We start from the raw sequence: 10,751 nt of genomic DNA, 5'->3' as shown, positions 1-10,751 counted from the left end.
TGTTTAATCTATCATAAATACTAGCAAGAGATGAATCAAAATTACTAGCTGAGCTAGATGATGTAACCAATTTCTTTATGGCATTAAAAGCTTGATCCCCATCGCAGTGAAGGAAATCTCCTCCCACTAGAGCATCCAAATCATATCTATAGCGAACAATAAGCCCAAAATAAGAATTACTAAGAAGCAAACTTAGAGTCATTCTAGGTTCAGTTTTACCATAAAAATCCAAAATTCTAGACCAAGCTTCTTCAAAACTCTCCTCACTCCTTGTTTAAAAGTAAAGATCAATTCCTCGGGTGATGGAGTGACAAGTGCAGGACTAGCCATGATAACAAAATAAAATAAATGCAAGTAACTAATTTTTTTGTGTTTTTAATATAGAGAACAAGACAGTAAATAAAGTAAAACTAGCAACTAACTTTTTTGTGTTTTTGATATAAGAGCAATCAAAGCAGTAAATAAAGTAAAACAAAGCAAGAAAAAAACAAAGTAAAGAGATTGGATGTGGGAGACTCCCCTTGCAGCGTGTCTTGATCTCCCCGGCAACGGCGCCAGAAAAATCCTTGCTGTTGGCGTGGTAGTTGACACGTCCGTTGGGAACCCCAAGAGGAAGGTGTGATGCGTACAGCAGCAAGTTTTTCCCTCAGTAAGAAACCAAGGTTATCGAACCAGTAGGAGTCAAGGAACACGTGAAGGTTGTTGGTGGCGGAGTGTAGTGCGGCGGAACACCAGAGATTCCGACGCCAACGTGGAACCTGCACAACACAATCAAAGTACTTTGCCCCAACGTAACAGTGAGGTTGTCAATCTCACCGGCTTGCCGTAAACAAAGGATTAAACGTACTGTGTGGAAGATGATGATTGTTTGCGAAGAGCAGTAAAGAACAGAGTTTGCAGTAGATTGTATTTCAGATGTAAAGAATGGACCGGGGTCCACAGTTCACTAGTGGTGTCTCTCCCATAAGATAAATGCATGTTGGGTGAACAAATTACAGTTGGGCAATTGACAAATAAAAAAGGCATAACAATGCACATACATATATCATGATGAGTACTATGAGATTTAATCAGGGCATTACGACAAAGTACATAGACCGCTATCCAGCATGCATCTATGCCTAAAAAGTCCACCTTCAGGTTATCATCCGAACCCCCTCCAGTATTAAGTTGCAACAACAGACAATTGTATTAAGTAAGGTGCGTAATGTAATCAACACAAATATCCTTAGACAAAGCATCGATGTTTTATCCCTAGTGGCAACAGCACATCCACAACCTTAGAGGTTGATGTCACTCCCCCAGATTCAATGGAGGCACGAACCCACTATCGAGCATAAATACTCCCTCTTGGAGTTACAAGTATCAACTTGGCCAGAGCCTCTACTAGCAACGGAGAGCATGCAAGAACATAAACAACATATATGATAGATTGATAATCAACTTGACATAGTATTCAATATTCATCGGATCCCAACAAACACAACATGTAGCATTACGGATAGATGATCTTGATCATGATAGGCAGCTCACAAGATCTAACATGATAGCACAATGAGGAGAAGACAACCATCTAGCTACTGCTATGGACCCATAGTCCAGGGGTGAACTACTCACACATCGATCCGGAGGCGATCATGGCGATGAAGAACCCTCGGGAGATGATTCCCCTCTCCGGCGAGGGTGCCGGAGAGCGATCTCCTGAATCCCCCGAGATGGGATTGGCGGCGGCGGCATCTCAGTAAGGTTTTCCGTATCGTGGCTCTCGGTACTGGGGGTTTCGCGACGAAGGCTTTAAGTAGGCGGAAGGGTAGAGTCGTGAGAGGCACGAGAGCCCCACACGCTAGGGCCGCGCGGCCAGGGCCTGGGCCGCGCCGCCCTGTTGTGTCGGCGCCTCGTCGCCCCACTTCGTTATCCTTTCGGTCTTCTGGAAGCTTCGTGGAAAAATAAGACCCTGGGCGTTGATTTCGTCCAATTCTGAGAATATTTCCTTTGTAGGATTTCTGAAACTAAAAACAGCAACTGGCTCTTCGGTATGTCGTCAATAGGTTAGTGCTGGAAAATGCATAATAATGACATATAATGTGTATAAAACATGTGAGTATCATCATAAAAGTAGCATGGAACATAAGAAATTATAGATACGTTTGAGACGTATCAGCCTCCCACCTCGACTATGTTCTGCCAGAAATATTCACACTAGTAGAAAAAGAGGCTTTGGTTTTTGGCTCCAAAGAGCATTAGCACCGGTTGTGCTACGAACCCAGATTAAGTTTGCATTAGCACCGGTTTGAGAGGCTAGAGTTTTAGCACCGGTTCGAGCGGGACCTTTAGCACCGGTTCGTGACACAAACCAGTGCTAAAGGGTTGGTGTCAGCCACGAACCCTTTAGCACCGGTTCGTGGCACGAACCGGTGCTAAAGGTTTTTCTAAGAACAAAAGAAAATGATAGGAAATTCAAAAAATAAATTCTTTTGAGATTCCTGTATATTACACTACCTACTATTTGGGGAAATTAAAAAATTTGAATTTTAACTTTTTTTGCAGAAAAAGTTTTGAAAAAGGTAAAATAGCATTAACTTTTGCATACGAGGTCGGAAAAAAGCGTATAATATATCAAAATGATCGTGGGAAAAAGTTACATTCGAATTCCAAATGAAAATATGAAATCAGAAAGATTTTAGTTTTTGCTCTAAATTTCGAATTTTTTTTAAAAAAATAATAATTAATAATTACATCCTACATAAAGATTACTATTACTTTTAGCAAATTTTTAGATTTTCAAAATTTCAGGTTTTAGGTTTGGCAAAAAAAATTAAAAAGTTAATTTTTATTTATTTATTCAAGATTATTATTACATCATTACTTTTGTTTATTAAAAGAATTATTTAAAATTCAAAAAATAAAGAAAATATGACATCGACCAGCATGTTAATAGGATTGATATGATAGTAGTATCACATGCATGTGCGCGAAACACTTGGAAGGCGGGACGGGAAGGAACTCGGAAGTTAAGCGTGCTAGTGCTGGATTAGTGGGAGGATGGGTGACCGAGCGGGAATTCTGACCACGAGTAAGTAATTTGACTAGAGATAAGTGTAGTTAAAGACTAAACTTGTCAAATAACTAAAATATTAGAAATTCTGGAAAAAAAAAGAAAAAAAGAGGAAGTGGAAAATAATTCGAAAAAATGGATATAAAGAAGGCACCGGTGGCGGGGTTCTGCCGCGGCAGCGTTTTGGTTCGTTTTCCTGCCGCGGCAGGTGCTAAAGGTCCTCTCGCTCGGGCGCTTGGTAGCCGCCATGTGGTGCCCCTTTACCACCGGTTCGTAACTGAACCAGTGCTAAAGAGGGTCCTTTAGCACCGGATACTTAGCACCGGTTGGGCAACTGGTAAAAAAAGCCCCTTACCAACCGGTGCTAATGCCCCATTTTCCACTAGTGTCAGCCGTCCTATTGATCTCCACACTCCACAGCTTGGCCCACTCAACAGGGCAGCCCATCCAGAACGGGCTGCTAGCCCTGCCGAATAGAGCCGAGCGCAGCCGACCATTTGCTGCTCCATGCGAGAACCTGGCATCCATGTGAGAAGCAGGGTCAACGGATTTTCGGGGAGCAGGAGGATTGCCCATGTGCCAACTTAGAGCTAGAGCGGAGAAAATAGTCATCTTCTCGGTCCGGGCCAACAAGGTGGAGCCGCTATCACCCACTCGTGTGCGTGTCGGAGTAGCGCATGCACGGGCACGCCTCCCTCGTGGGACGCTACAGAAAACAGACTAGTAACGGGTATGTCTTTCCTAGAAAAAATCAAACATTTACATAGTTGAAAGTCTTTTAAATCTAAATCATTTTCAAAATGAACATTTTCAAAGGTATTTTTTAAAATTAATATATTTAAATCTGAAGACTTTTCATAAATTGGAAACTTTCACAAAAAACATCCTAAAATCCGAATAATCGGACATAAAACGCCAAAACCAGCAAAACTTAGAAAAAACGGAAAAAAAAACTGGAGGAAAACAGGTCCCGGCTCGCTAGTGGGTCGGTCCAACTACACTGCGCGTGGGCAGGACGTGTGGTTTTTCCAATGTTTAAACAGATATAATCCACCCAGCGCAGCTTGTCTGACTTGGCTTCATCAAGTCAGAGAGCTACAGTTCCCTGACTTGGCACATTTTTCGATAAAGAGCATATATTAATATCGAAGATACCAATTACATCCAGCCTCTGCAACAACGCATTACCCTAGCGGCATTACGGATGCACACAGCCAAAAAAAGAAAGAAGAATTACAGAAAAAGAAAAGTCCCGCTACGGTGGTTTAATCCTTGGAACAGCAGCACAAACACCACTAAGACAGCACCATAAATCCAACTTCTTCAAAAGCGGCGCCTCTAAGAAGGGAACAGTGCACAAACGCTGTCGTCGCCCGATCAAAGATCTGGATTTTCATCCGGAAGAAGATCCTCGCTCTCAAAACAATGGCACATGAGCCGTTGGATTGCAAATGGATGGCAGGATCTAGGTACTGCAGCTAAAAACTGTAGCGAGATACTGTAGCGATGGTACTGTTGCAATCAGCACTGCAGCTGGGTACTGTAGACAGGATCATGTAGCTGCTCTGTAGCATGAGATCTAGGCTGTTCATTTTTGATCCAACAGTTAGAAATCAGGTACTGTAGCTCTCTAACTTGGTTTGAGCAAGTTAGAGAATCCCGAGCGTAATCCACCACGTTTTATCATGTCGCTTCTACCGGACAGGACGGGAAACACATTTTTGTAAACTCCAAAATTCATCAATGTTCAAACATCGAAACACTACGGTATCACATGCATCTACATTCTAATTTTGCTGATCATACAGTGGAAGCAATAACTTATAACGATAAACAACACAAAACACTAAAATACATGATCTATTAAAAAAAAATCAGTTTTCAACTCTACTTTGGTACTTAGATTTTGGGTGTTCATCCATGGTCCATGCATCATATGTACTCCCTCCGGTCTCTTTTAATTGACGCGAATTTAGTACAACTTTATTCTAAATTCGAGTCAATTAAAAAAGACTGGAGGGAGTAGCATCTAATTCGTCTCTTCCATCTTTGTCATTGTCCTTGCCGCCTTTCTCGGGTTCATTTCCCTCCTCACGGAGCTGCCATAACCGACCTAGGCCATGTTGCTTTGGTGTGGTTGAGTATGTCCAACCGTCCATAATCTCTTCCTCTGAATATAGCTGCGTTGTGGCGTGAAACTTATAGGCGCCTTTGAATCGCTTTTGGGTCACATAGTACATGATCTTAGTCCTCTCGCAAGATTAACATTATTTCTTTTGTTCCACCACAAAGCACAGGTGGCACCCACCGCCTCCACATGTTCTTTATGTGATCTCCACTATATCTCACAGTTGCGTAATCTGTGCGTGGATGATACTGCTTTATCTACCTGCTATTGGCATCCACAAATTGATCGATCCTTTGACGGTAGTTATTTTAATGAATATAAATGTTTAGTACACCAAAACATCTATTTTGTTCCACCACATGCACAAGCGACACCCACATGACAGTGTATGCACCCTCCACTAGATTGCACGACTACGTCATGCATTTCGATGACACATGATCTACCTATTGTTTCTATCGACAAAATTGATTGATCATTTGGTGGCAGTTTTTTTAAAAAAAATGCATGTTTTAGTAGACCAAAGGCGGTCTCCATATTTTATTCAAAAGCTGAGTTTGGTACTAGTATAAAACAATTTGTTCAACATGGATGAAAGTGAGAAGTGCTAGGTTGAAAAAAGAAGATTTTAGAGAGAAAAAAGCGAGTCATAAATAATTTTTGGAAGCAAATTCTAGATTTTTAAGTGTTACCTATCTAATGTGCTTTTAACTAGATGTGTTGAAATTCTATTGTAAAATAAAAGAAATGTTTATGGGAAATACACTTTGGCTCATAGAAGCATTTGCTCTCATTATGTGAATCCACATTTTGAAGTGTCAAAAAATTCTAAACTAAATTTTTACATGTACATCTAAACATTTTATGTTGGTACACAAATTTTCAAAAAAAGAAAAAAATTCATGTGGCTCCTGTAAAAAGACAAATTTTGATGTTGTAACACGACTGCATACAACACATTTTTTTGTCTTCTTGACACACCACACGAAATATTGTTTTTCCACGAAAATTTGTGTACGAACATAGAATGACACGATGTACACCAAAAAACTTATGTCAAATTATTTTAACATTTTTAAAATTAATTTTTAATTATTTTATATAATGGGATCATTTGCTCCTATGAGCCAAAACGCCACTTCCAAATGTTTATACACAAGTCAGTTATTAAAATAGAAGCATTGCAAACAGTCATGCCTAACAACCCTCAAGATATTAACTGCGCAATTCTACCGTGGCAAGCGGCCACTAACATTAACAGATACAAGTACTATAGTATTTACAATGATGAATGCAACAACGTTGAAGGCATAAAATATGACAAAGGGAAATTGCCGGCTTATGCGTCTCTTGGAACGCTGTCGTGGTTCTGACCTACTGCCAACCAAAAACTGCACAACTCCTCCAAGTGATCCAGGCGTTGCAAGGCATGCAAGCAGAGTCATCATGATGTATAACCCAAGGTACATCAGCTGAGACAATGCGATCTTCATGGGATTCTTATCGCTCATCACAGCGGCTATAGCCATGAAGAAACCTAGCATCATGCTGTTCAGTGCCAGCCAAAGAAAGTGCATTGAGATCATGAAACCAATCCATGAGCGGTGTGACCGTGAAGCTCTCCCATAGATCAACAGTATTGTTGCAACCACGGAAGTGGTCACGGCAATGGTGTCCAGGGCTAGGAAGGCATTGTACAAACGATCCCCACCGAGATTTGCCTTTCCATCAGAGCCATATGACCCAGGCACGTTGAACGCTGCCGAGAAGGCAACTGTCGCCACAAGAGTGGAGACAATCGCGAGATTTTTCGATGTCGTCTCTCGCCATTTCATGATATTCTGACCCTTCCATTTCTCTATATGATCTTGCCTCTCTGGTCTGAATGGTGCTCCTTTAACATAGAATTTCACCACTAGCCTTACCTGCATATCCATAAAGACATCATCTATATGAAGCCCATATCTACTTGTATTTTTTACAATAATATTAATTTGGATCAAAGATTTATTGAATAATATAAATATAAGATTAGAGATAGTTGACAACATTACTCCGCCAACCTCCACATCTACTAAATAAATCTTCAAATGTTGTGAGGAAACACATGAAAGATAACGTATCACATAAACATCGAAGAGTGAGAGAATTGTTACCATTGAGTAGAACCCTGTAGAATCCTCTATGAGATCAGCTGGAGTCCGGCCATCATTGTTCATAACATGGGAATGCACCTTCTTACATGCTAACAGCTTGGATATAACTTTGTGTTCCCCAGCCATCACAGCCAAATGGAGCGGTGTATTTCCTTCCCTGTCCTGCGAGTTCATAAGATGCTCCAGCATCTTGTTCTTTATAACATAAGACACGATGGAGGAGCGGCCCTTCATGGCTGCACCGTGCAGGAAGCTTCTACCGTGGTCATCACGAATGTCTGCACAAGCAGGGTACAATCGTAGGAACAACTGGACAGCAGTGACATGGCCCATCAGTGCCGCGGCGTGCAGAGCTGAGATGCCATCATTATCCTGTAGATATACAGTGCTTGATGGTCAATGCACTAGGAGCGCTTCGATGATCAAGCAGTCCCCGTCAGATGCGGCGAAGTGCAGAGGGCTGCTCTTGTTTGCGTCGACAGTTCCGGCGAGTGCTGGCCTCAGTTGCAAGAGCAGAGCAACCATTTCTGCAAAATGATGGAGTGTGGGTATGCTTGTAGGGAAGTGCTTTTTTTAGATGCTGAAATGCTGTAAAAGGAAAATGGAAAATGATCCATCTAGCCATATCTGGTTGAGACGTTTTCTCATGGATTATAGACATTCAATGCAAGGAATTTTGAAGGAACTATGATGAAACAAAATTCAAAGGGGTTCTACCGAGAGTTGTTTTGTTTATAAGAAAGAGATCCCTCACAGGATTGCTTAAAAGAAGTGCCGTTCGATCAAACAAGAATGGAACTAGATTTGCCAACTACTTGAGAATTCTTGACGCTATGCTGGGCAAACATTTGGCAAGATTTGTGAACAGAAGGTTAGAATAGTTGCCAAGATTTCATAGGCAACATATATTTTGGCAAGCAACCAAGCAAAAAAAAATGACTTAATTCTGCAAGGGGATGAAATGTTCGCAATGATAACTGTCGGTCAGAACATTGTGCATATAAATAGATGTTGCATTTACTTTTACAATTTTGGCAATTTACTGCCGAATGGCGACTCGAGTGTACTTATCCCTACATACCATATTCATTCTGACATTTCCCAAGTTCATTTTAGTGCACTACAAACTTCTAAGGAGACGACTAGCTGTCACCTGGCAAGTCACTTGGTTAGGTTGTGGGTCTGATGACATTGTTCAGTCCTCCCTAAGATTGATCGCTCTGTAACCCATTCTGAGTTACTCCCTCCGTTTCAATATATAATGCCTATAGATTTTCTGCACGGTAATTAGCGCAAGTCATTTTTTAATACAAAACCCCCTAATGAGTCCAACCACGATCTCAGAAATAGGAGAGAAATAATGAAAGTCAAAACAGAATCTCGGAAATCTCTCTGCCGTTAAAGAAAATCTCCCGATCCCTCCATTTAGCTGGTCGGTGGAAGGGGTTCTTTGCAAATAAACACAGATCTACTCTTATATTATGAAACAAATGCAGAAAATATATAGGCATTATAGATTGAAACGGAGGGAGTATAAAGTTTTCTTTTCGCCGAGAAAAAAAGAAATTTTAGTTGCCTGTGGCCCTGTACTGTACGTTGTTTGCAACAGAATTCAATCGGTTTAAAATCACATACGCCTGATGAGGATAGGTTACCTTTCTACACAAAATAAAAAAATCAGTTACAACTAATAGGCAACTAAAGAAAAATTCAGCTACTTACACACTGTACAACTGAAAAAAAACAGTTGCCAACATTGTGAAACTGAAGAAAACTTCAGTTACAGTCACGCTAGCACGAATAACTGGATCAACGTCTAATGGATAATGGGTCGAATTAGTTCTAAGCTAATTCTCATTTGGCCGAGAATTAGCAACCCCAAATTTTAATCTGGTTTGACTGTTCTAGGCTTCTGTATCTGTGAACATGTCCACATCAACATGTGTCACACCAAAAATAGTCAACCCTGCCATTAAACCAACGTGTCTACATGTTCACGTCACAGTTGTTTGACCACGGATCATCGCCGGTTCACACCAAAAAAGATTTCTTGTTGATGAACAAACCTGAACTTTGGAGAACTGCGGCGTGCAGAGCGTTCTGCGAGTCCGGCCCGGCAGCCGACACGTCCCCGTGCCAGACCGAGACGACGATCGCCCTGACGGTGTCCACCGACCCGCTCATCACCGCCAGGTACAGGGCCGACACTCCGGCGCCGTTCGTCTCCGCCACCAGCTCCGGCGCCAGCTTCACGAGCGTCTCCACCGCCGCGAGGTGACCATGCCTCGCCGCGACGTGCAGCGCGGTGTCCCCGGCCTCGTTCTTGCCGCGTAGTATCCCACGGAGGGCGTCCTCCTCCACGTTGGCTCGGGCCAACCGTACGATTGTCTCCACGGCGTCGGCGTGGCCTGCCCTCGCCGCGCTGTGCAGCGGCGTGTCCAGCGCCCTGTTCACGGCCGAGAGGAGGGAGCTGTGGCTGTAGCAGAGCTTGGCGACGAGGTCGCCATGGCCCTGCCCGGCGGCGATGTGGAGGACCGTGTTACGCTCCGCCGTGACCTCATGGGCCGTGCATCGTCCGTCGTGACCGGCCACCTTGGCAGGCCCGCCGTTCCGAGCTGCCGCCGTTGTGCCGCTGCTGTTTCTTCCCGTCAGGAGGCCAGCGACCTCCTGCGTGCGCCCCTTAAACGCTGCGATGTAGAGTTCAGAGCACATGAACAGGCTCTCATCCTTGCCGCTAGGGTGTCTGAGCTCCATAGGTTCTGTTTCTGTTGAAGTGGGGAAAATCTTGTTGGGGTTCATTATAGGGATGAAACCTCTCAACTCGTATCCATCTCCTGATTAGGATACCTTTGTGTCGTAGTTGTGAACAAGTCAGAGGAATGGATACACTTGACCTTCTGTAGTAGTATAACATATTGGCTGTTGAATAGGATGCACAGGTGGCACCAGAGTGCCATTGTCAAAGATCAACGCGCGCTACACCATGCTCATCTCGTGGTATTAGTCACTTCAAATATATTAGCCATTGCATTCGCCGCCGTCGTTCCCATCCATCAAGACAAGATATCGTCATCTGAGGTTTGCTCCCCTACTCTCCCTTCTTCCAATTTTAACCGGAGACTGTAAATTTAGGCTTGTGGGTTGTCAGAAAACTGGTTGCTTTACTTCCCTGAAGACTTCTAGATAGTTGTAGCTGTCAGGAAACAACGTGGCACTCCGTTTTGTTAGGCCTCCCTCATTTTCTGAAAGCAAATCTTAACCGGAAACCTGAATTTTACTCTCCCCACCATCTGTAGACGAAGAAGCAGCATGGGCATCAGCACGAGTACACCTGCTGCTAAAATTATTTTCAGCTCCCTGCTTGGAAGATGGAAGCATTCGCGCCAGCTTCATCAATACTTAAAATCAGCTC

General features: G+C 42.9%; 1 pseudogene; it reads right to left on the bottom strand.

The window, feature by feature from the left end:
- Nucleotides 1-6,412: 6,412 nt before the first annotated feature.
- LOC124668413 lies at nt 6,413-10,102 on the bottom strand (annotated as a pseudogene).
- Between the last annotated feature and the right edge of the window lie 649 nt (nt 10,103-10,751).

This window comes from Lolium rigidum, chromosome 6 (genome assembly GCF_022539505.1).
Source record: "Lolium rigidum isolate FL_2022 chromosome 6, APGP_CSIRO_Lrig_0.1, whole genome shotgun sequence".
NCBI lineage: Eukaryota > Viridiplantae > Streptophyta > Magnoliopsida > Poales > Poaceae > Lolium > Lolium rigidum.
Note: the sequence above shows the minus strand (reverse complement) of the source record. Positions and strands in the feature narration are given on the sequence as shown.